This window comes from Stegostoma tigrinum, chromosome 42 (genome assembly GCF_030684315.1).
Source record: "Stegostoma tigrinum isolate sSteTig4 chromosome 42, sSteTig4.hap1, whole genome shotgun sequence".
Lineage (NCBI taxonomy): Eukaryota > Metazoa > Chordata > Chondrichthyes > Orectolobiformes > Stegostomatidae > Stegostoma > Stegostoma tigrinum.
In genome coordinates this window covers 14,942,775-14,965,318 of record NC_081395.1, presented here as the reverse complement: position 1 = coordinate 14,965,318, position 22,544 = coordinate 14,942,775, and the positions used below count along the sequence as shown (strand labels likewise).

Here is a 22,544-nt window from a genome sequence, read left to right as displayed (position 1 = left end):
ATCCCTCAGAATCCCCTCCAACAATTTACACACCGCTGATGTAAGGCTCACCAGTCTATAGTTCCCTCTGGCTTTTCATTACTGCCTCTCCTAAATAATGGCTACACATCAACTAACGCCCCCATCTTGCGGCACCACACGGCTGTCATTGATACAAATATCTCAGCAAGGGCCCAGCAATCCCCTCCCCAGTTTCCAACAAAGTTCTGGGAAACACCTGATCAGGTCTGGGGATTTACCTACCTTGATGCATCTTAAGCTCTCCAGCACCTCCTCTTCTGTCATATGAATTCTTTTCAAGACATCACGATTTATTTTGCCAGGTTCCCGAGCTTCCATTTCCTTTTCTGCAGTAAAATACTGATGTAAAATATTCAATTAATATCTCACTCATCTCCTACTGTTCCACACATAGGTGGCCACATTGATCTTTTAGAGCCCTATTCTCTCCCTACTTACTCTTCTGCCCTTAACATATTTTTAAAATCTCTTTGGATTCTGCTTAACTCTATTTTCCAAATCTATCAGTCAGTGATGTAGCCAATGATATAAACTCACAGAACAACAAATGGACAAACGGATGTCACTCAGTGATGTGCAGTGTATCTCAAATTCACATGCTCACAGAGAGAAGTGTGTACCCAGCCATTATCATCAAGCTCGGCAATCATCCCTGGTTCAATGGAAATTGCAGGAAGGCATGCCAGGAGAGCATCAGGCATACTTGAAAATGAGGTGTCAATCTGGTGAAGCTACCAAACAGGACTTTTGCACACAAAACAGCATAAGCAGTCAGTGATAGACAGAGCTATGTGATCCCACAACCAAAAATTCAGATCTATGCCCTGCAGTCCTGCCACATCCCGTGTGAATTGTGGGGGACAATTAAACAACCCACTGGAGGAGGTGGCTGCACAAATATTTCCATCATTATGTCAGTGCAAAAGATAAAGCTGAAGCATTTGCAGCAATCCTCAACCAGAAGTATTGAATGGATGATCCATCTCAGACTCCCCCGGCATCACAGGTGCCAGTCTTCAGCTAATTTGATTCACTCCACGTGATATCAAGAAATGGTTAGAGACACTGGATACTGCAAAGGCTATGGGCCTTGACAACATGCCAGCAATAGTACTAAAGTCTGATGCTCCAGAACTTTTCGCTGTCCTAGCCAAGCTTTTCCAGTATAGTTACAACACTGGTACCTACCCAACAATGTATGAAATTGTCCAGATATGTACTCAATACCAGGTGAAGTTCAACCTGGTCAAATGCTGTACCATCAGTCTACTGTCTACCATCAGTAAAGTAATTGAAGGTGTCATCAACAGTGTTTCAAGCACTTGCTCAGCAACAACTTATTCAGTGATATCCAGTTTGGGTTCCACCAGGGCCACTCAGCTCCTGACCTCATTACAGCTTTGAATCAAACATGGACAAAAGAGCTGAATTCCAGGGTAAGGTGAGAGTGACCACATTTAACTGAATGTGGCATCAGAGGCCCCCAGAAACCTGCTATCAGGGGACAAATTCTGCACTGGTTGGAGTCCTACCTGGTACATACGAAGATGGTTGTGGCCGTTGGAGGTCAGTCATCTCAGCAGTAGTTCCTTAGGGTAGAGTCCTAGGCCCAACCATCTTCAGTTGCTTCATCAATGATCTCCCTCTATCATAAGGTCAGAAGTGGGGATGTTCACCAATGTCTAGCGCCATTCACGATTACTCAGATACTGAAGCAGTCCATGTTCAAATGGAACTAGATCTGGACAATACCCAGGCTCAAGCTGACAAGTGGCAAGTACATTTGTGTCACACAAATACCATTGCCAATAAGAGAAAATCCAACCAATACCCTTTGATATTCGATGGTGTTACCACCACTGAATCACCCACTGTCAATATCCTAGAGGTTACCATTGACCAGAAGCCCAGCTGGATTCACTACGTAAACACAATGGCTACAAGAGCTTGGCATAGGCTAGGAATACTGTGCCAAATAACTTACCTCCCGACTTTCCAGAGCCTGTCCATCATCTACAAAGCCCAAGTCAGGAGTGTGAAGTTCCCACTTGCTTGGATGTGTGCAACTCCTACAACATTCAAGACTTTTTACACCATCTGGGGCAAAGTAGTCTGCTTGCTTGGTACCAGACCCACATGCATCCACTCCCTCCACCATCGACGCTCAGTAGCAGCAGTTTGTAGCATTCACAAGATGCACTGTACAAATTGGCCAAAGATGCTTCAACAGCACCTTCCAAAGCCATGACCACTTCCATGCAGATGGACAAGAGCTGCAGTTATATGGGAACACCCCCTGTTAAGTTCCCCTTCAAGCCATGCGCCATCCTTTCTTGGAAATATATCACCGTTCATTCAGTGATGCTGGGTCAAAATCCTAGAATTCTTTTCCTAAGGGTTTTATGGGTCCACCTACAGCATGTAGACTGCAGTGGTTCAAGGTATCAGCTCACTATCACCTTCTCAAGGGCAACTAAGCACAGGCAATGGAATGCTGGCCAGTCAGTGATGCACACAACCCAAGGGCGAAAAACAAAAAAAATGAAGACACGGGACCGAGGGATTTATACTGTCTCACTTGCAGGCAGAGACATACGCACTCACAAAGGCTTGTCACCCAGGGATACATACTCTCCCAAACACACATCTTGAAGTGATGTACACTGTCACATACACACAAACACGCAGAAAAACAAATCTCTCAGGTGATATACACACTCACAAACACTAACACACAGATGATGACGTCACTCAGTGAAGAATTTTCTCTTTCCCTCTCTCACACACACAAATATCAACTCTAAGAAATGAAAGCCACAAACACACACAAACCTTCATAGAAAGAACCTGATCCCCACAAATCTCTCTACAAAACTTCTAGATTACATCGCAGCCTGCAACTCACGGTTGGGCTTCTGGTATTTCAAATAGAAATACAAACTTCTGAGCTATTTATTAGATCGCAGTCCTGAGTATCAGTCAGTTTATTTCTAAGCTACCTGCGCACCCCCTCCAAATCCCTCTGTTAGACTCCTGGTTGTAATTAACTGGGTATGATATTCTAAGTATAAACTGCACTGATTAGCTTCTAGTCTGTAACTCAGTCCCTGGTTTCTTTTATTCTGCGTATTCACAACCCCAAACCACCTGATTAGATTCCATACTGTAACTTTCTCCCAGTATCTGTTGCTCTGTATATAAATCACCCTAAATCCCTCAATTAGAATAGTCTGTAAGCCACTCCTGTGTATCTGTTGCCCTGTATATAAACCATACTGATGGATTTTAGAAGGTTGAGAGGGAATCTGATTGAAACTTACAGAATATTGAGAGGCCTAAGTCGTGATGAAACAATGTCAACCAGGTGAACCTCATAGAATATGGCTTCCCGCATTGAGCATGTTAACCTGGTCCAATCAGGGAGGCTTATTGACTGACAAATATTAACAGGAATATTGGAGAACTGCTCACTCAAGGGGCTAGCTGGGTCAGTGTCATAGACTATGCACTTGCAAATAGGATACTGGCTTTTGTGGAGTTATTTCAGTGATGATGAGAGAAAAATATACCTCTGAAGCAATTTGCTTGCAACATGTGTTTGAATTGGGGTAAGCATTTCTGGCACCATGCTGCTATTTGTGAAGCTTGACTTGTTTGATGCTGCCCTTGAATATTGGGCCCGCTAGGTAGAAAGAATGTGTTATATTTTCTGGGCAATTCACATTGGGCAGACAAATAGCAACAAGTAATTCTCCTGATGGTGTGTAGACCTGCAGCTTTTTCAGTCATTAGGAGCCTAACTTTCCAGAGGCACCAGACACTAAAACCTTTCAGGAGTTGATGGATATAACTAAGGAATATTACAAGCCCAAGCTTCCTCTAATTCTGAGGTGCTATTGGTTTACTTGTTGGGGTTTTTGATGAGGCTAAGATGACTGACAGACATGCCCATAACCCTAAGTGAAATGCTGAGAGACTGTTTGGTATGTGGGATTGATGATGTGACTGTGCAAAAGTGCCTACTAACTTAAGCCCAACTGTGCTTCCGGCACTACAACTGTCTCTGTCACAGGAAAATGTTGCAAGAGCAGGCCAGAAGCTGGGAATGCTGTGGTGAGTAATTCACCTCCTGACTCTTCAAAACCTGTCCACCTTCTACAAGGCACAAGTCAGGAGTGTGATGAAATACTCCCCACTTGCCTGAGTGAGTGAAGTCCCATCAACTGAAATGGTTTGATTCCAGCCTTGGGTAATTGTCTGTGTGGAGTTTGCACATTCTCCCCGTGTCTGCGTGAGTTTCCTCCGGGTGCTCTGGTTTCCTCCGACAGTCCAAAGATGTGCAGGTTAGGTGGATTGGCCATGCTAAATTGCCCGTAGTGTTCAGGGGTGTGTGGGTTATAGGGGATGGGTCTGGGTGGAATGCTCAAAGGGGAAGTGTGGACTTGTTGGGCCGAAGGGCCTGTTTTCACACTATAGGGAATCTAATCTAATTTAAGGTATGCTGATGAAAGTGGACACACTTGCCAGGCCATCTGAGCTTGAGGAACACCACCTGATTGAAAAGAACTGCATAGTCTCATTCAGGACATATCCTGAACAGAGGGACCCAAGGTTAGCACAAAGCAAAACCCCAAAACAAAGCCAAGGCTCAATCAAATGGTTACAATTTTCTCAAGGATCCAGGCCAGCAGGTGATTGAAGTTGCTGTCAGTATGTGGACCTGAGACAGTAAAAGAGTTTCACTAGGTTTGAATTGAGGAGGAAAACTCATAGATCGGCATCCAGGAAAGTGAAAGTACATGCCCTGGAAAGTCCACCTACAGGTGGTTTGGTATAGAAGATCCAAAATCAGAACCAATGAAATAAACATCCAAGGGTATCTTGTACACAAAAAGCAGGACAAATCCAAACCGGTCAATTACCATCCCATCAGTCTCCTCTCAATCATCTGTAAAGTGATGGAATGGGTCATCAACAGTGCTGTCAAGCAGCAACTGCTCAGCAATAACCTCTTTAGTGACACCCAGTTTAGGTCCACTGGGGCCAACCAAATCCTGACCTCATTACAGTCTTGGTTCACACATGGACAAAAGAGCTGAAGTGAGAGTGACAGCCCTTGGCACCAAGGCTGCATTTGACTGAGTGTGGCATCAAGGAGCCTGAGCAAAACTGGAATCAATGGGTATCAGAGGGGAAACTCTCTGGTGGTTGGAGTCATACCTGCCACATTGGATGATGGTTGTGGTTGTTGGAGGTCAGTCATCTCAGCTCCAGGGCATCTCTGCAGGAGTGTCTCAGGGTAGTGTCCTCAGCCCAGCCACCTTCAGCTGCTTCATCAATGATCTTCCCTCCATCATAACGTCAGAAGTGGGAATGTTTGCTGATGATTGGACAATGTTCTGCACCATTTATGACTCCTTAGTACTTAAGCAGTCATGTTGAAATGCAACAAGACCTGGACAGTATCCAGGCTTGGAGTGACAAGTGACATCCGCACCACACAAATGCCAGGCTATGACTATCACCAATAAGACACAACCTAACCATTGTTCCTTGACACTCAAAGGTGTTACCAGAACTGAATCTCCCACTACCAACATCCTGGAGGTTGTCATTGACCAGAAACTCAACTGGACTCACCACATATACAGTGGCTACAAGAGCAGGCCAGAAGCTTGGAATACTATAGCGAGTAACTCACCTCCCAACTCCTCAAAGCCTGTCCACCATCTACAAGGCACAAGTCAAAGGAGTGATGGAATACTCCCCACCTGCCTGGATGAGTGCAGCCCCAACAACACTCTTAAAGCTTGATACCATTCAGGACAAAGCAGCCTTCTTTATTGGCACTACATCCCAAGCATCCACTTGCTCCACCACCAATACACCTTTGTCTTATGGTCTTATAGCACTGAAAAAGCCTTTGACAATGAGATGGCCAATGTCATAACCTTGATGCGGTTATCATCTCCTGAAGGCGAGTTGCAGCTGATTGCTCCAGACACTAGCGGCAGACTACAGTCTGGTATGTGCAGCCAGTCTCCGAGCATTCAGAGGAACCAGACCTGGTGTGAAAATGCCCCAGGAAAAAATACAGGGTAAAGAGTTGGCCCGCATCCCAGGAGTTGGCGGGTGGGAATGTAGTGATTGGTATAAATGTCAACCGGGTGGATCGCTTAGAATATGAGATCCCTGATTGGGGCTGTTAACCTTGTCTAATCAGAGTCTTGGCTAACAGACATAAATAAGAGTGTCAGGGGTCCTGTTCACTCTAGAAGCTTGCTCTGACCTAGCTCGGTCAGTGTCACGTATGTGCACATGTAAGTAAACGGTGACTTGGTGACAGAATACCAGCTTTCGTGGAGTTACTCAGCCTGGATTGCGTGGACATGGACAAGATGTTTCCACTAGTGGGAAAGACTAGGACCCCAGTCTCAGCGTGAAGGGATGATCCTTTGAACTGCAATAAGGAGGAATTTCTTCAGCCAGAGGATGGTGAATCCATGGAACTCATTGCTACAGAAGGCTGTGGAGGCCAAGTCATTAAGTATATTTCCCATAGGTTCAGTTACGAAGGAAGGTCATTGGACCCCAAACATTAACTCTGCGAGAAGGCCGGAAAATAGTATCGGGAAACATTAGCCAAGTTCGTGTGGCAGATCAGACTGGGCGAAATGGCCTAATTCAAGATAATAAAGTGTGGAGCTGGATGAACACAGCAGGCCAAGCAGCATATCAGGAGCACAAAAGCTGACGTTTCGGGCCTAGACCCTTCATCAGAATTCAACTCCTTTTTCTTAGGGACCAAGGTAACACAGCAGAAAGTATTAACGCTCTGCTGGTCCAGTTCACCAGGTGACATTGTGCCGTTATTTTATGTATTTTTGATATCTTTCAAACTTCAGCTCATCTGTATGCTGTGAGCAGTTTGATTTATTCCCAAAACACAGAGCTTTTTAAAAATTAACTTTTAAAAGTATTCACCATTTCCAAAGCTGATAGTTGATTTCCTCAGTTGAATTTTGAATCCTGGAGAATTGTGAACCGATTTAGCGAAGACATAACGAAACGTCAGCTTTCCTGCTCCTCTGATGCTGCCTGGCCTGCTGGGTTCATCCAGCTCTACACCTTGTTATATGAATGGGACGTGTGCTTTCTTGGCTTTGCCGTGAAATTCAGCAGTTTTCAAGGTGAACGAAGTCAAGCAGTGAAGATGATTCTGTTCCTGAATGTTAGTCTACGGGTTTACCATTACTAATCATGTATCCGTCAAAACCACAACTACGCAGCGATGACTCAAACTCCGCCTGGTAATTGAACAGTGTGGGCCAGTGGCGCAATGGATAACGCGTCTGACTACGGATCAGAAGATTGTAGGTTCGACTCCTACCTGGCTCGTGAGTGTTTTGTAAAGATACCAATGCCGCTTTAACATACTTTGCTAATGGAATTCACTAAAAAATTTCTCAATATGTGTTACTATTTTCTCTGATCATAGATTTCATAATCTCTCCCATCCCAATAACGTTAGGTTAGATGGTCATTATTTGCATTAGTAGGGTAGAAGACGAGAGCAGCTGCCTGACAACGGGTCGCATAAAGCAACGATCAAAGGGAGCGGGAATGGGACAAGTGGGGAAGAGGTTTTGTTTGGAGGCGGTGCGGTTGGCAGAATAACAATTTCCGGAATACAAATTTTAAAAAATCCAGGAAGGGAGGTGGAAAAATAACAAAATAGTATGAAATGGGGAAAAGATTATCAAGAACTCAATTTTGAATCTGAAAGTAAGTGCCCTTTTCTCTACTTAAAACATATTTCCATCTTTTGGAACTTGAAACGTAAGTGTGCCGATATCAGATACAAACTCCTTATCTCTCACTTCAGCTACTGAAGGGCTGCTGTATTTCCAGCCTGATCTGGTTCATGACGTGTGGGTGGCGTGGGGGCAGTCGTGTACGAAACAGACTGTCATTCCATCTCGGTAATGTCTTTCTTTCTCATGAGCTTCCAGCTCGGCTCCATTCAGGTCAGAAGGCTGTGGGAGAAAAAAGGTTCACTTGAATATTTTGATTTGAGATGGTCATGTTCTCTGTTCTAGCTTGGGGTGTGGAAGATAATGTTCACTGCTTTATATTGAAGTCAGAAGGGTGATGCTTACTGTTGTCTCTCAGAGCCTGAGAGGTGATCTTCACTGTTTTCTTTGGAGTCTGCTGAAAAATGTCTGGACCATTTTGGAGTCTACATGGCTTTATGCTAGTGTCTGGGAAATAATATTCAATGTTTTGTGTTGGGTTCTGAGATAATGTTCACTATTTTATATTGCGGTCTGGGGAATAACGTGCATTGTTTTATTTTGAGGTGTGGAGAGTAATGTTCATTGTTTTACATTGAGATCTAGGTGTTGTATCCTGGAAAATCTTGATCATCTTCATAAACACCAATGAATGCATTAGCTGATCATTTTTAAAAAATTCCTTTTGTGCAGTATTTCACTGCCCATTTCCTACATTACAACAGTGATGACACTTTCAGGAGATATGTACTTTCTGCAAAGCACATTGGAACGTCTGAATATGGTGAAAGATGTTTCACTAACATCAATCTACCAGAAGACAGAAGACAAAGTCCCAAACCTAATCAATGTCTTCTTCCTGCAGAAAAATCAAAGACTTGAACACTGTTTGACATGTACTGATTTATTTCATGTGTTTCCTAATATTAAGCTTCAGTCCAGTCACAGGGAGATCTCCAACCAGTGGTGTTCCACAGGGCCCCTGTTGTTTGTAATATACTGAAATGATTTTGGAAGTGAATCTGGGTGGCCTGATTCGTAACTTTGCAGATGACAAAGATTGGAGAAGCTGCAAATAATGAGGATGATTGCCAAAGGATAGAGCAGGAGATAGATAGGTGAGAAGAAATAGCAAGTGGAGTTTAATTCAGGTGAGCTGACAGTCACAGTTATCACCATCTCTGGGTATATCCCGACATACTGATACATCAGTCCCAGCAAATGTGATGACAGTGTTGGGAGACAGTTGCCTTGTCATCAACATTGACTCTGGGTTCCATGACATCTTATTGCACAGGGTCAAACATGGCTAATGAAATCTTCTGATTACTATGTACTAACCCCTTCGGCTAATTAATCAGTTCTCCTGTATGCTGAACCCCATTTGGAAGAGGGATGTGGAGGCACTCAGTTTACCAAGATGTGGCCTGGTATGACCTATAAGGAGAGGTTGTACAAACTTGGACTGGTTTCACGACAGCCTCAGAGGCTGAAGGGCAATCTGATAGAAGTAGACAAAATGATGACAGGTATGGATAAGGTAGATAGTCAGAGTCTCTTTCCCTGGGTGGAAACATCAAATACTTGGGTCATAGGTTTAAGGTGAGAGAGAGAAGTTTCAAGGAAATTTGCAAGAATATTTTTTACACAGGAGGTATTTGGGGCCTGAAACATGCTGCTAGAGGTGGTGGTAGAAGCAGACAAGATAGCAAAGTTTTAAGAGGCATTTAGACAGACACATTTACAGGTAGAGAATAGAGGGGTATGGACCATGTGCAAAAAGATAGGATTGATTTAGAAGACATCGTGGCCAGCATAGATACGGTGGGTTAAAGGCCTGATGCTGTGTTGTACTATGTTCTTTTCAATCACTCCCCCTACATGGAGCAGGGGAACAGTGTCTCCCAGGGAGACAGGCTGGTGTTTCATCAGTTTAGAAGATGGAAGACAGATTCAATCACTTCCCACACATGAAGCAGATGAACAGTTCCCACTGGCAGTGTCTGGTTGCTGCAGTTGTCTTGTGCACTTAAATCTCCTTTCAGCATCTGAAACACTTGAACAGTCTTGTATCAGAGCAAATAAAAATGTTTACTGTGTTGTGATGGTGTAAACGGTCTCTGCCCAGCGTGTGACTCATGCTTCAGCTGATTCCATCTTTTTGTTTGTCTTCTCAGTCAGAATATGTAATGGTCTCTTTTTCTTGGTTGCTGTGAACGTGGCCATGGCCTTAAGTTATTGGCACCAGACTATTAATCCAGAAGTTTAGCTAATGGTCTGGGAACCTGAGTTCCAGTCCTGCCACAGCTGATGGTTGAATGTGAATTCAATTTAAAAATTCTGAAATTAAGAATCTACTGATTGACCATGAAAGCATTGTCAGGAAAAAAAAACCATCTGATTCAGTCAAGTCCTTCAGGGAAGGAAATTTGTCATCCTCACCTGGTCTGGCCTACATGTGATTCCAGACTCACAGCAAGGTGGTTGACTCTCAATTTCCCTCTGAAATGGTCCAGCAAGCCATTCAGTTGTACCAGTCGTTACAAAGTCTCAAAGATACGAAACTGAACAGACCACCTGGCATTGACCTAGGCACCGAGAAAGACAATGGCAGTTCAACAAGACAGATCACCATTGCCTTCTCAAGAGCGACTAGGGATGTGCTACAAATGCTGGGTAGCCAGCAAGGTCCACAACCCACAAAGGAATAAATGAAAAGCGTGAAATGATTGTGGTTAACTGAGCAAAACCCTTGTGTCACATGGTGCAAGTGAATGGTCTCTATCCAGTGTGAGTGGGTTGGTGCCTCAGCAGATTAGTTGTACTTTTAAAGCTCTTCCTTTGGTCAGAGTACTGAAACGGTCTCCCTTCAGTATGAACCAGTTGATGTTTACTGAGCTGTGATGACTGAGTGAATCCTATTCCACACAGAGCACAGATGAATGACTTCTCCCCAATTTGAATTCACTGGTATATCATCAGCTCATTTCTACTTTTAAACCTCTTCATACGACATTCAAAGGAACATAGAAGTTAGGAGCTGGAGGAGGCCATTCAGCCCTTTGAACCTGCTTTGCCATTCATCACAAGCATGACTGATCATTTGACTCAATAACCTAGGCCTGTTTTCTCCCCATAACCTTTGATCCCATTTGCCCAAGTGCTATATCTAGCTGTCACTTGAATACTTTCAATGTTTTGGCATTAACTACTTCATGTACTCTTTAGGTGAAGAAATGTCTCCTTGTCTCTGTCCTAAATAGACTATACCGAATCGTCAGATTGTGACCCCTGGTTCTGGACACAGCTCCAATTGGAAACATCCTCCCTGCATCTACTCTGTCTAGCCATGTAAGAATTCTATAAATCTCTATGAGATTCTCCCCTCATTCATCTGAACTCCCATGAAAACAATCCTAACCTAGTCAATCGCCTAGTCATCCAGCTCCACACAGTGCATCTATGGATGATAAACATTGCTGCTTTTGAAGGTGGAAGCAATGGATGTTTGTGGATGTGGTGTCAATTACGTGGCGCGAATAAGTTGGGTTTCTCTGTTCTGTACAGTGTTGAGCTTCTTGAGTTTTGCTGGAGCTGCTCTCCAGGCAAATGCGGTGTATTCCACCATACTCCAGACATAAGTCTTATAAAGGGTTTAACAGGCTTTGGGAAGACCAGAAGTGTTTTATTTGCCATGAAAATTCTGGCCTCTGATCTGCTCTTGTAGCTACTGTATTTATATGCTGGTGTAGGTATCAAGCACCTATCCACTATTGTCCCATTTCCCAAAACTTGGTCTGTAGCCTTATATGATGTGGCATTTCAAATAACATCTAAAGAATTCTAAATGTTCTGATGGCTCCCACCTTTACCATCCTTTCAGGCGGCAAATTCCAGATACCCACCACCGTCTGATGACAATCTTTTTCTCATTAAACCTCCTGCCCTTAACCTTAAGGCTCTTAGTTATTGATCCCTCTGCTAAGGAATCTTTTTCTTGCTACCTAACCTTATAACTTTGCTCACTTCAATCAGGTCTGCCTTTAGCTTTCTCTGCTTGAAGGAAAACAACTCGTAGCCTCCCTAGACTCTCTTCATAGTGGAAATGCTCCAGCTCAGGCAAAACTTTGATGAAATGAACACTGAGAATGCTGGAGAAACGCAGTACGTCTCACAGTATTTTGTGGAAAGAGAAACAGACTTAACATTACAAGTCTGATAAGATTCTTCTTTGGAAATGAAAAGTATTGGAATTTTTTTGTGCACTGTTGACACAGGCAGAGGCTTAGTGCAAAAGCCTAAAGGCTTGTCAATAGTGGAGGAAAAGAAAAGAGATGTAGTACAACCAAAATCAGAAATTGCTGGAGAAACTCAGCAGGTCTGGCAGCATTTGTGAAGACAAAAATGCTTCAAACCCAATGACCTTCTTCTCATGTAAGAGAGATGTAAAATGAATGTAAATTAAAACATGAAAGGGAGGGAATGGGCATCCTCAAAATTAAAAACAAAGGAAATAAGACACAAATAAGACAAAACTATGAGTGAAGTGGCAGGGAGAAAGAGGAGAGAATATAAAAACAATGGTGAAAACATATAATGCGGTCAGTTTCTGAAAGTACTGAATTTAATGTTGACATCTCAAGGCTGTAAAGTTACTCAAACTTGTGCTGAATTGGAACACAACAGCAGGCCCAGGACAGGAATGTTAGCATGAGAGTTAGATGTATCATCAAGTAACAACACCAGATGTTCCACTTAGGCACTTTACAGCCTCAAAGTCTAATACTTTATATCACTTTATTGATAATTCAGAGTATACCACGAGGAAAGTGTCTTGAGGTCATTGATAATGACTCTACCTTTGGGCCAGGAAGGCTTGGGTTCAAGTCCTTACTGCCACAGAGTTATATCATAAGACACCAAAGCAGGTTGATTAAAAATAATTTAGAACAAGGTGTTAATTACCCCAACTGAATTTCTCTCACTTTGTATGGATAGGATCTGAGTAATGTCCAACATTGCAGGGCAGATGCTTGTGTTAATAATAGGGTGATAGAGTCATACAGCATGGAAACAGACCCTTCAGTCCAACTTGTCCACGCCGATTAAGTTTCCCAAACTAAGCTAATCCCATTTGCCTGCGTTTGGCCCATATTGCTCTAAATCCTTCCTGTTCACATACCCATCTGCATGCCTTTTAAACAAAGTGACTGTACCTGCATCTACCACTTCCTGTGACAGTTCATTCCACATACGAAACACCCTCTGTGTGAAAAATCTGCACCTCGGGTCCCTTTTGAATCTTTCTCCTTTTACCTTAAAATTATTCCCTCTAGCTTTGAACTCCCCTACCCTCAGGAAAAAAACTTTGCTATTCACCCATATAAGCCCCTTACGATTTTATAAACGTCTATGAGGTCAACCTCCCACACTCGAATGAAAGAAGTCCCAGCTAATCCTAGCTCTCCTTATAACTCAAACCCTCCAGACGTAGTAACATCTTTGTAAATCTTTTCTGCACCCTCTAAAATTTAATAATATCCTTCCCATAGCAGGGCTGCAGCTTTCTAGAACAAGCTGGAACAGAATGATTCAGGACATGGTTAATACTGATTTTCATTGCTGGATTGCTGGAGGCTTTTTTCAAGTCCATAGCCATTGCAGTCTCTAGTTCCTTCAATGATTTCTTGATACCATGTAGACTGAATTGAATTACATGAAGTCTGGTACCTCTTTCAGCCCAACTGCTTGTTTTGCAGCGCTGTACGGTCCATGGATCATGCGTATCTTGGTTGTGGGTGTTTGCAATCTCTTTTTAGTTGCCTACAGAACCTTTTGCTCTGTTTTTAGTTATGCTTCAGCCCTGTGCTCCTGGTCTTCAGGCACATGGTGCAGAGGGGTGACGGCAGGTCAGGGGGATCTGCTCCTGGGCCTGGCCAGGCTGGCTATAAACAGGTACAGGCAGTGGGCCTGGAGGGTTCATTTCATTTAAATGAAAGGCAGAAAATTTAGAGGGGCTTTGAGGAGAGATTTTTCATCCAGGAGAGGTGAAGTCAGGAATGCACTGTCTGGTCAAGCAGTTAAAATGGGAAATCTTACAACATCAACAAGTACTTGATAAGTGCTTGTAATATCATAACATTCAAGGCTATGGGCCAAAAGCTGCAAAATAGGACTTGTGTACATTTAGAGTAGGTGTTGTTGAGGCAGACTTGATGGGCTGAAGCACATCTTTATTTAATGATTAGATGATTGTACCTGTGAATTTACAACTCAAAGCAGTTTTCAAAGCCTTGAGATAATGACACCTATGTTCTCAAGGTTCTCTGGTTAAAAAATGGCCACTGTAAGATGAATCAGGAGGTTGATATTTAATGATCAATTTTGTTGTTATTATCAGCATTGAAGCATATTCATAGATTAATCAATCATTCTGCTTAACTGTAAGTGATGTAGCTGTTTGTACTTCAGTAACATGTGACTCCGCTTAGCCTCTCTGGACAGAGAAATGCACTATAAGTTTATGAACAGAATGAAGGGAACACACCTATGTGTGAAAATTGTAGGATCAGTTAGAGACCTGGGTTTAGCTCATTTCCATTTCACAGAGCTGGATTGTAAGAACTTGCAACCTTCAAGTTTCAATAAGTGGAATTTACATTCTAGAACTTGTTTAGGCATCATGAAGAGAAAGTGGTGTTATTCAATAGTGAAAGCTGGGAGAGTTACAACATGAAGGAAAAACGTGAAAGAACTATTGTGTTCTACACTGGTTTCTTTTACCTTGTCATGCTTCAGAAGAGAAGTTACATTTGGCTAGGTGAATTCATTGTATTACAGTTTACTTTTGTAACAGTATGTGTTTGCATATGTAGCTGTATGTTCATTTAGAATTTTTCACTTGAGGCCTTCTTGAACGAATGTATAAAGGTATCTCTGAATCTCATTCTTTAAACAGTTATTTTTGTATTGGATAGCCAGAGGCGCCCACATTCCACGAGCAAATCAAATGACCTAACTACAGTAGCAAAACAGTGTACAGTAATATCGCACAAATAGAAATATGACTGTAACCGGATAATCTGTTCAGTCATGTTTTTGTGGGATAAATATTGAGCAGTTTACTAGAAAGAACACTTCTGCTGTTCAATATAACATCATGAGTGTGACAGAGAGAGGGAGGGAGCTTTCTCTAATATTCTATTCAATTCTTCAAATTTTCATAGAATCATAATTTCATCTCCTACAAATCTCTCAACCTTGAGAAAGAAATCTTTTTACTGATTTCTCACAACTGATCTCAAACTAACCCAGCTTTTTCTAAGCTCTGAGCTAGTTTTCCTAATTTCTTGATTACGTACCATCTATGAGAATGATCAGATCAGGAACACTTGAGCTACTTCCAAGAATAAATTTCAAAACTTTTCTGGTAACAAATGGTAATTATAGTCTTCATTCATCTTCCCCATCTGCAGATCATTTCTCACAATTCAAAAGCTCGTGTGGAATTTAAAGATTCTCCAGCTTTCTGTTCACCTGCATCTGCCTTGTGAATTTTCACAATGTGGATTCCATATCTCTCTTGAAATTTACTGCTTCTGGTAGATACTGATGTTTTATTCTCTCCTGATTGTCTTAAGGTTAGTTTCTCCAAAGTGTATGTGTCAATGTGTTGATAATTTCAAATATTATAACATTTTGCTATTCTGAAAGATCGGTTTTTCTGTTGCCATGTTAGACAGCACATTTGGGACCCACTCTTCAGTGCATGTTCAAAACACATTTCTCTGAGTTAATTACACCACATATAACATCTGCACAATTGCACTGGAATCCCAATATTACATCATCAGATACAATATTAAATCAGACCTGATTTTCCATAGACCATAAGCCCATAAGACATAGGAGTGGAAGTAAGGCCATTCAGCCCATCAAGTCCACTCTGCCATTTAAATCATGGCTGATGGGCATTTCAACACCACTTCCCTGCACTCTCCCCATAGCCCTCGATTCCTTCTGAGATCAAGAATTTGTCAATCTCTGCCTTGAAGACATTTAACGTTCCGGCCTCCACTGCGCTCCACGACAATGAATTCCATGGGCCCACCACTCTCTGGCTGAAAAAATGTCTCCTCATTTCCGTTCTAAATTAGCACCCCCATTTCTAAGGCTGTGCCCAAGGGTCCTAGTCTTCCCGCCTAACGGAAGTAACTTTCTAGCGTCCACCCCTTCTAAACCATACATTATCTTGTAAGTTTCTATTAGATCTCCCCTCAACCTTCTAAACTCTAATGAGTACAATCCCAGGATCCTTAGCCGTTTTCATGTGATTTTATATGATCAAGCAAATTCAGAGCAGAAGTAGCCCATCTATCCCTTGAGCTTGTGCCACCATTCAAGTCAGTCATATTTTTCCAATTGGCACCTTCTCCATCTCTATTTTAACAAGAATCTATCTACCTCTGCCTAAAAATTCAAAGATTCTGCTTCAACAAGCTTTGGAAATGGGGAGATCCAAAGACTCATCTATTTCCTAAACAGTTTCCCGCTGATTCTAGATTCTCCAGCAACAGGAAACATCACCTTCAGTCCATCCTGTCAAGACCACTCAGGTTCTCACATGTTTCAATCAAGTCACCTCTTGGACTTATACATCCCAGCAGATATAGAACATAGAACAGTACAGCACAGTACAGGCCCTTCATCCACGATGTTGTGCTGAACTTTCACCCGAAACCTAAGGTCTATCTAACCACGACCGTTACCTTATACTATCATCCATATGCCTATCTAATAGCCGCTTAAATGCCCCTAATGAGGCTGACTCTACTACCCTCTCCGGCAATGCATTCCACACACCAATCACTCTCTGAGTAAAGAACCTACCTCTGACGTCTCCCCAATATCTACCTCCTTTCACTTTAAAACTATGTCCCCTCGTAAAAGCTACCTCCACCCGAGGAATTGGTCTCTGGCTGTCTACTCTATCTATACCGCTGATCATTTTGTACACCTCTATCAAATCACCTCTCATCCTTTGTTGTTCGAAAGAGAAAAAACCTTGGTCTTTCAACCTTTCCTTGTAAGGCCTTCCCTCCATTCCAGGCAATATCCTGGTAAACCTCTGCTGCACCTTTTCTAACACTTCCACATCTTTTCTGAAATGAGGTGACCACAACTGGACACAATACTCCAGATGTGGCCAAACCAGGCTTTTGTATAGCTGGAGCATAACTTCAAGGCTCTTGAACTCAATCCTTCTATTAATGAAAGCTAACACAACATGCGCCTTCTTAACAACTCTATCCACCTGGGTGGCAGTTCTCAGGGAGCTATGAGGATGAACCCCAAGATCCCTCTGCTCCTCCACACTGCCAAGAATCTTTCTGTTATGAATATGAAATATGAGATATGAAAGTCCCCCGCCTAACCTTTCCTCATAAGACAACCTGTCCATTCCAGGTACAGGTGAAATATTCTCTGAACTGCTTCTGATGCATTTACAATCTTCCTTAGATAAGGATACCAGTATTCTATGCCATTTTAGATATGGTTTCGATAATGCCCTTTATGACGGAAGCATAAACTTCTCATTTTGTATTTCATTTCCCTTGTAATAGACAACAGCACTTTTTGAACCTTCCAGTTATTTGCTGTACCTGTAGGTTAATATTTTGTAATGTATGCAGTAGGACACCAAAATCCTTTTGCAACTCAGAGCTCTGCAATCTCTCATCATTTATATCATATAGCTCTGTTTTATTCTTCCTGCCATAATGGACAACTTCTCATTTTCCTACATTATACTTTATTTGCCAGATCCCTGCCGATGAATTAAACTCTCTACATCCCTTTGTCCATCTGTAATTTTCCTTTATTCTTAGCTACTTATTTTCGACTGATTTTTGTGGCATCTGAAAATTTCGCAACAATGCTATTGGTCCCTTCATCCAAGTCACTTCTCTATCTATTCTGTTCTCTATCAATTGTAAAATGTTGAGAACCCACCAGCATATCCCTATGACACACCACTCATTATTGCTTGCTAACCAGAAAATGACTACTTTCTGTCGACTCACTGCTTATCATTAGCCAGTCAATCTTCTTTCAATTACCAATGTTTTCCCCAGTTATGCTCTTTAGAGGTTGCAGACTTGATCACCGAGCCGGTGTGTTTAAGAACAAAGAAAATTACAGCACAGGAACAGGCCCTTCGGCCCTCCAAGCCTGCGTCGATCGACATCCTCTGTCTAACCTGTTATCTATTTTCTAAGGGTCTCTGTCCATTTGCTCCAGATATCTGTTAAGGCCCCGGCTATTTCCTCTCTCGCTTCCCTCAATAACCTGGGATAGATCCCATCCGGACCAGGGGACTTGTCCACCTTAATGTCTTTTAGGATACCCAACACTTCCTCCTTCCTTATGTCAACTTGACCTAGAGTAAGCGAACATCTATCCCTAACCTCAACATCTGTCATTTCCCTCTCCTTGGTGAATACCGATGCAAAGTACTCGATAAGAATGTCACCCATTTTCTCTGACTCAGCTCATAACTTTCCTTCTTTGACCCTAAGTGGGCCAATCCTTTCTCTAGTTACCCTCTTGCTCTTTATATATAAATAAAAGGCTTTGGAATTTTCCTTAACCATGTTTGCCAGCAATATCTCATGTCTTCTCTTCGCCCTCTTAATCCCCCGTTTCAGATTCGCTCTACATACCCCATATTCTTCCAAAGCTTTGTCTGTCTTCAGTCGCCTAGACCTCACGTATGCTTCCTTTTTCCTCTTGGCTAGTCTCACAATTTCACTTGTCATCCATGGTTCCCTAATCTTGCCTTTTCTATTCCTCATTTTCACAGGAACATGTCTCTCCTGCACACTAATCAACCTCTCTTTAAAAGCCTCCCACATATCAAATGTGGATTTACCTTCAAATAGTTTCTCCCAATCTACATTCCCCAGATCCTGCCGAATCTTGGTATAGTCGGCCTTCCCCCAGTTTAGTACTCTTCCTTTAGGACCACTTCTCTCCTTGTCCATGAGTATTGTAAAACTTATGGAATTGTGGTCGCTGTTCCCAAAGTAGTCCCCTACTGTAATTTCAACTACCTGGCTGGGTTCATTCCCCAACACCAGGTCCAGGTTTTTTTGCAGACGTTTCATCACCCTGTTGGGTAACATCACCAGTGCGCCTCTGCCAGGCCTTCTTAACAGCCCAAAAGCAAGAAAAACAGCTGAACAAAATGGGTGCAGGATACTACAAGTTATAATAATGGATGCCCATAACCACGTCCACAAATATGAATGAGAAATTTCATGGTGTTCCAACCGGAATTCCATCAATGAACACACTGAACTGGACCCAATAAACAAACCATTGAAGAGGAGAACCGGAAATGATACCAACCACACCAGCAAACCGAGGGCATATAAATAACAAGCGATACAGAACACTAACACTTCACTTGAGATGCACTGATGATGCTACCCAGCAAGGTGATGAAACATCTGCAATCAAACACACTGGCTTTTGAGCAAGTCTGCAACCTCATCCACAACCCCAGCTACAAATGGTCTCAAAAAGCTATGATCTTTTATTTTCTGAAATAACTGTGCAGTATATCTACTGGTTCTGGTTCAAGAACATGTTTATTGTTCTCCAACAAATTTGGTTGAAGATCATTTCCCAGTCAGTAAAACATGTTGCCTCTGATGGAGCATGAAATTTTTTTGCGCTCTCCTTTGTCATCTTTCATAACAACTTCTTACATTTTCCCTATGCCAGATGTTAAATTAATTATCCTGCAGTTTCATGCATTCTCTAGCTATACCCATTTGGATAAAGATGTAATATTTCTTATTATGGGGGTCAATTTGGTCAGATGGCTGGATGGTCGGTTTGCAATACAGTGGTGTTGACAGTGTGGGTTCTATTCTCAAACTGGCTGAGATTACCACGAAGGAATCTCTCATGGTGACTCTCTTGTTAAACCACCAACAGTTGTCTCTTTCCCATGGGAGAGCAGCCCTATGGCCTGATGGGACTTTGGTGACTTAAAAATGTGTCTGGGAAGGGTGTCCTGTTTGTTGGAATGAAACAAAGACATCGTAAGAAAAATAGACACTATAACTGCCCTAAGAGAATCCCCCTCGTCCTCACATACCACCCCACCAACCTCGGGATACAACGCATCATCCTCCGACACTTCCGCCATCTACAATCCGACCCCACCACCCAAGACATTTTTCCATCCCCACCCTTGTCTGCCTTCCGGAGAGACCACTCTCTCCGTGACTCCCTTGTCCGCTCCACACTCCCCTCGAACCCCACCACACCTGGCACCTTCCCCTGCAACGCAAGAAGTGCTACACTTGCCCCCACACCTCCTCCCTCACCTCCATCCCAGGCCCCAAGATGACTTTCCATATTAAGCGGATGTTCACCTGCACATCTGCCAATGTGGTATACTGTATCCACTGTATCCGTTGTGACTTGCTCTACATTGGGGAAACCAAGCAGAGGCTTGGGGGCTGCTTTGCAGAACACCTCCACTCAGTTCGCAATAAACAACTGCACCTCCCAGTCGCGAACCATTTTAACTCCCCCTCCCATTCCCTAGATGACATGTCCATCCTGGGCCTCCTGCAATGTCACAATGATGCCACCCAAATGTTGCAGGAACAGCAACTCATATTCCGCTTGGGAACCCCGCAGCCCAATGGTATCAATGTGGACTTCACAAGCTTCAAAATCTCCCCTGCCGCCACTGCAGCCTAAAACCAGCCCAGCTCATCCCCGCCTCCCCAACCTGTTCTTCCTCTCACCTATCCCCTTCTCCCACCTCAAGCCGCACCTCCATTTCCCACCTACTAACCTCGTCCCACCTCCTTGACCTGTCCGTCCTCCCCGGACTGACCTATCCCCTCCCCACCTATACTCTCCTCCCCACCTATCTTCTCCTCCATCCATCTTCGGTCCGCCTCCCCCTCTCTCCCTATTTATTTCACAACCCTCTCCCCATCCCTCTCTCTGATGAACGGTCTAGGCCTGAAACATCAGCTTTTGTGCTCCTGAGATGCTGCTTGGCCTGCTGTGTTCATCCAGCTTCACACTTTGTTATCTTGGTCTTACCACACTGTTGGAGTCAAGGCTGCATGGGAGAGAGCTGATTGGTAAGTACAGTTTGTAAGGTTTGTTGTGGTTTAAAGTTTCCAAGGGCTGTATTAGACCTAGAAAAGAATGCATTCTGTAGTATTAAGGAACAGAAAGAAAGGCCCTAGAGTAATTAATTTTGTTTCATTCTAAGCATTTTCCAAGGGGTTTAATTTAAAGGGGGAAGTCATGTCTGAAAGCTGCAGCATGCCCCTACTGTTCTACGTGAGAAACCAGGTGCATTTCTGGTGACAAGGGCCAATGTACGTCCAGGAGGTGACTTCAGTTGCACCTCCTTGAAGCCCAGGTTTTGAAGTTGGATTGGCAGCTGGGACCTCTACGGAGCGTGTGTGAATCAGAGAGACTAATTAAGAAACAGTAATTTTTGCATGGTCAGGAAAGAGAAACTGGTCTACAAAATCATGACGGATATTGACAGGGTGGATAGCAAAAAGATTTTTCCCAGAGTTGGAGACTCAATTACTAGGGGTCATGAGTTCAAAGTGAGAGGAGGAAAATTTAAGGGAGATACGCGTGGAAAGTTCTTTACACAGAGGGTGGTGGGTGCCTGGAACGCATTGCCAGCGGAGGTGGTAGACGCAGACACATTAGCGTCTTTTAAGATATATCTGGACAGATACATGGATGGGCGGGCAGCAAATGGACAGAGACCCTTAGAAAATAGACGACAGGTTAGACAGAGGATCTCAATCGGCACAGGCTTTGAGGACTTATGGGCCTGTTCCTGTGCTGTAATTTTCTTTGTTCTTTGAGACACAGCCTGACTGAGTATATACTTTGGGGAGAGAAAGTAGGAACTGCCGAAGCTGGAGAACCTGAGATAACACGGTGTGAAGCTGGATGAACACAGCAGGCCAAGCAACATCAGATGAGCAGGAAAGCTTGACGTTTCTGAAGAAGGGTCTCAACCCAAAACATCAAATCTTTCTGCTCCTCTGATGCTGGCCTGCTATGTTCATCCAGCTTCACAATGTTATCCTTTATATTTTGGGGACTTTAGAGGCAGGGTAAGGATTCAGTGTAGACAGGAAGAGTTGCTTTTTGCTTGCTTTTCTTTTGTGTGTAAGGTTTTTTAATAGGATAAATTGAAGCCCAGGATCAGAGGCCTAGCACAAAAGAGTAATATCATAGGTTAACCATAGGTTCATTGGTTAATGAAGTCACTAATTTGACTGTCTATGTCGACTACTTTCAGATTGAAGGTAAATGGGAGAAATATTTTTTGGCTACAAGTTAAAAGACCAGCAGGAAATTACAAAAAATCAATTCAAAACTAAGTGATTAAAATAGAGCTGCCAAAGCAAGTGAGTGTGTTGTGACTGCATGATGTAGGACATGGTGGACTCCACTGTGGATCATAGTGACCTCATCTGTAGCAAGTGTTGGTTGCTTTAGTGACTCCAACTCAGAATTGATGAGCTGGAGTCTGAGCTTCAAATGCTGTGACATATCAGAGTAACCTGTACTCTGTTTCAGGAGGCAGTCACACTGTTTGAGATTAACTACCACAGATTCAGTGAGTTGTCATGCAGGTGAGCTGAGTGGCCCTGGCAG

General features: G+C 43.1%; 1 protein-coding gene and 1 non-coding gene across 2 annotated transcripts in view; both read left to right on the top strand.

Moving 5' to 3' along the window:
- LOC125449218 (zinc finger protein 260-like) overlaps positions 1 to 22,544 on the top strand; it is a 64,516-nt gene that overhangs the window by 32,598 nt on the left and 9,374 nt on the right. The window lies entirely within an intron of this gene.
- trnar-acg (transfer RNA arginine (anticodon ACG)) lies at positions 7,347 to 7,419 on the top strand. The gene has a single exon. It is a non-coding gene; the product is annotated as a tRNA-Arg (tRNA).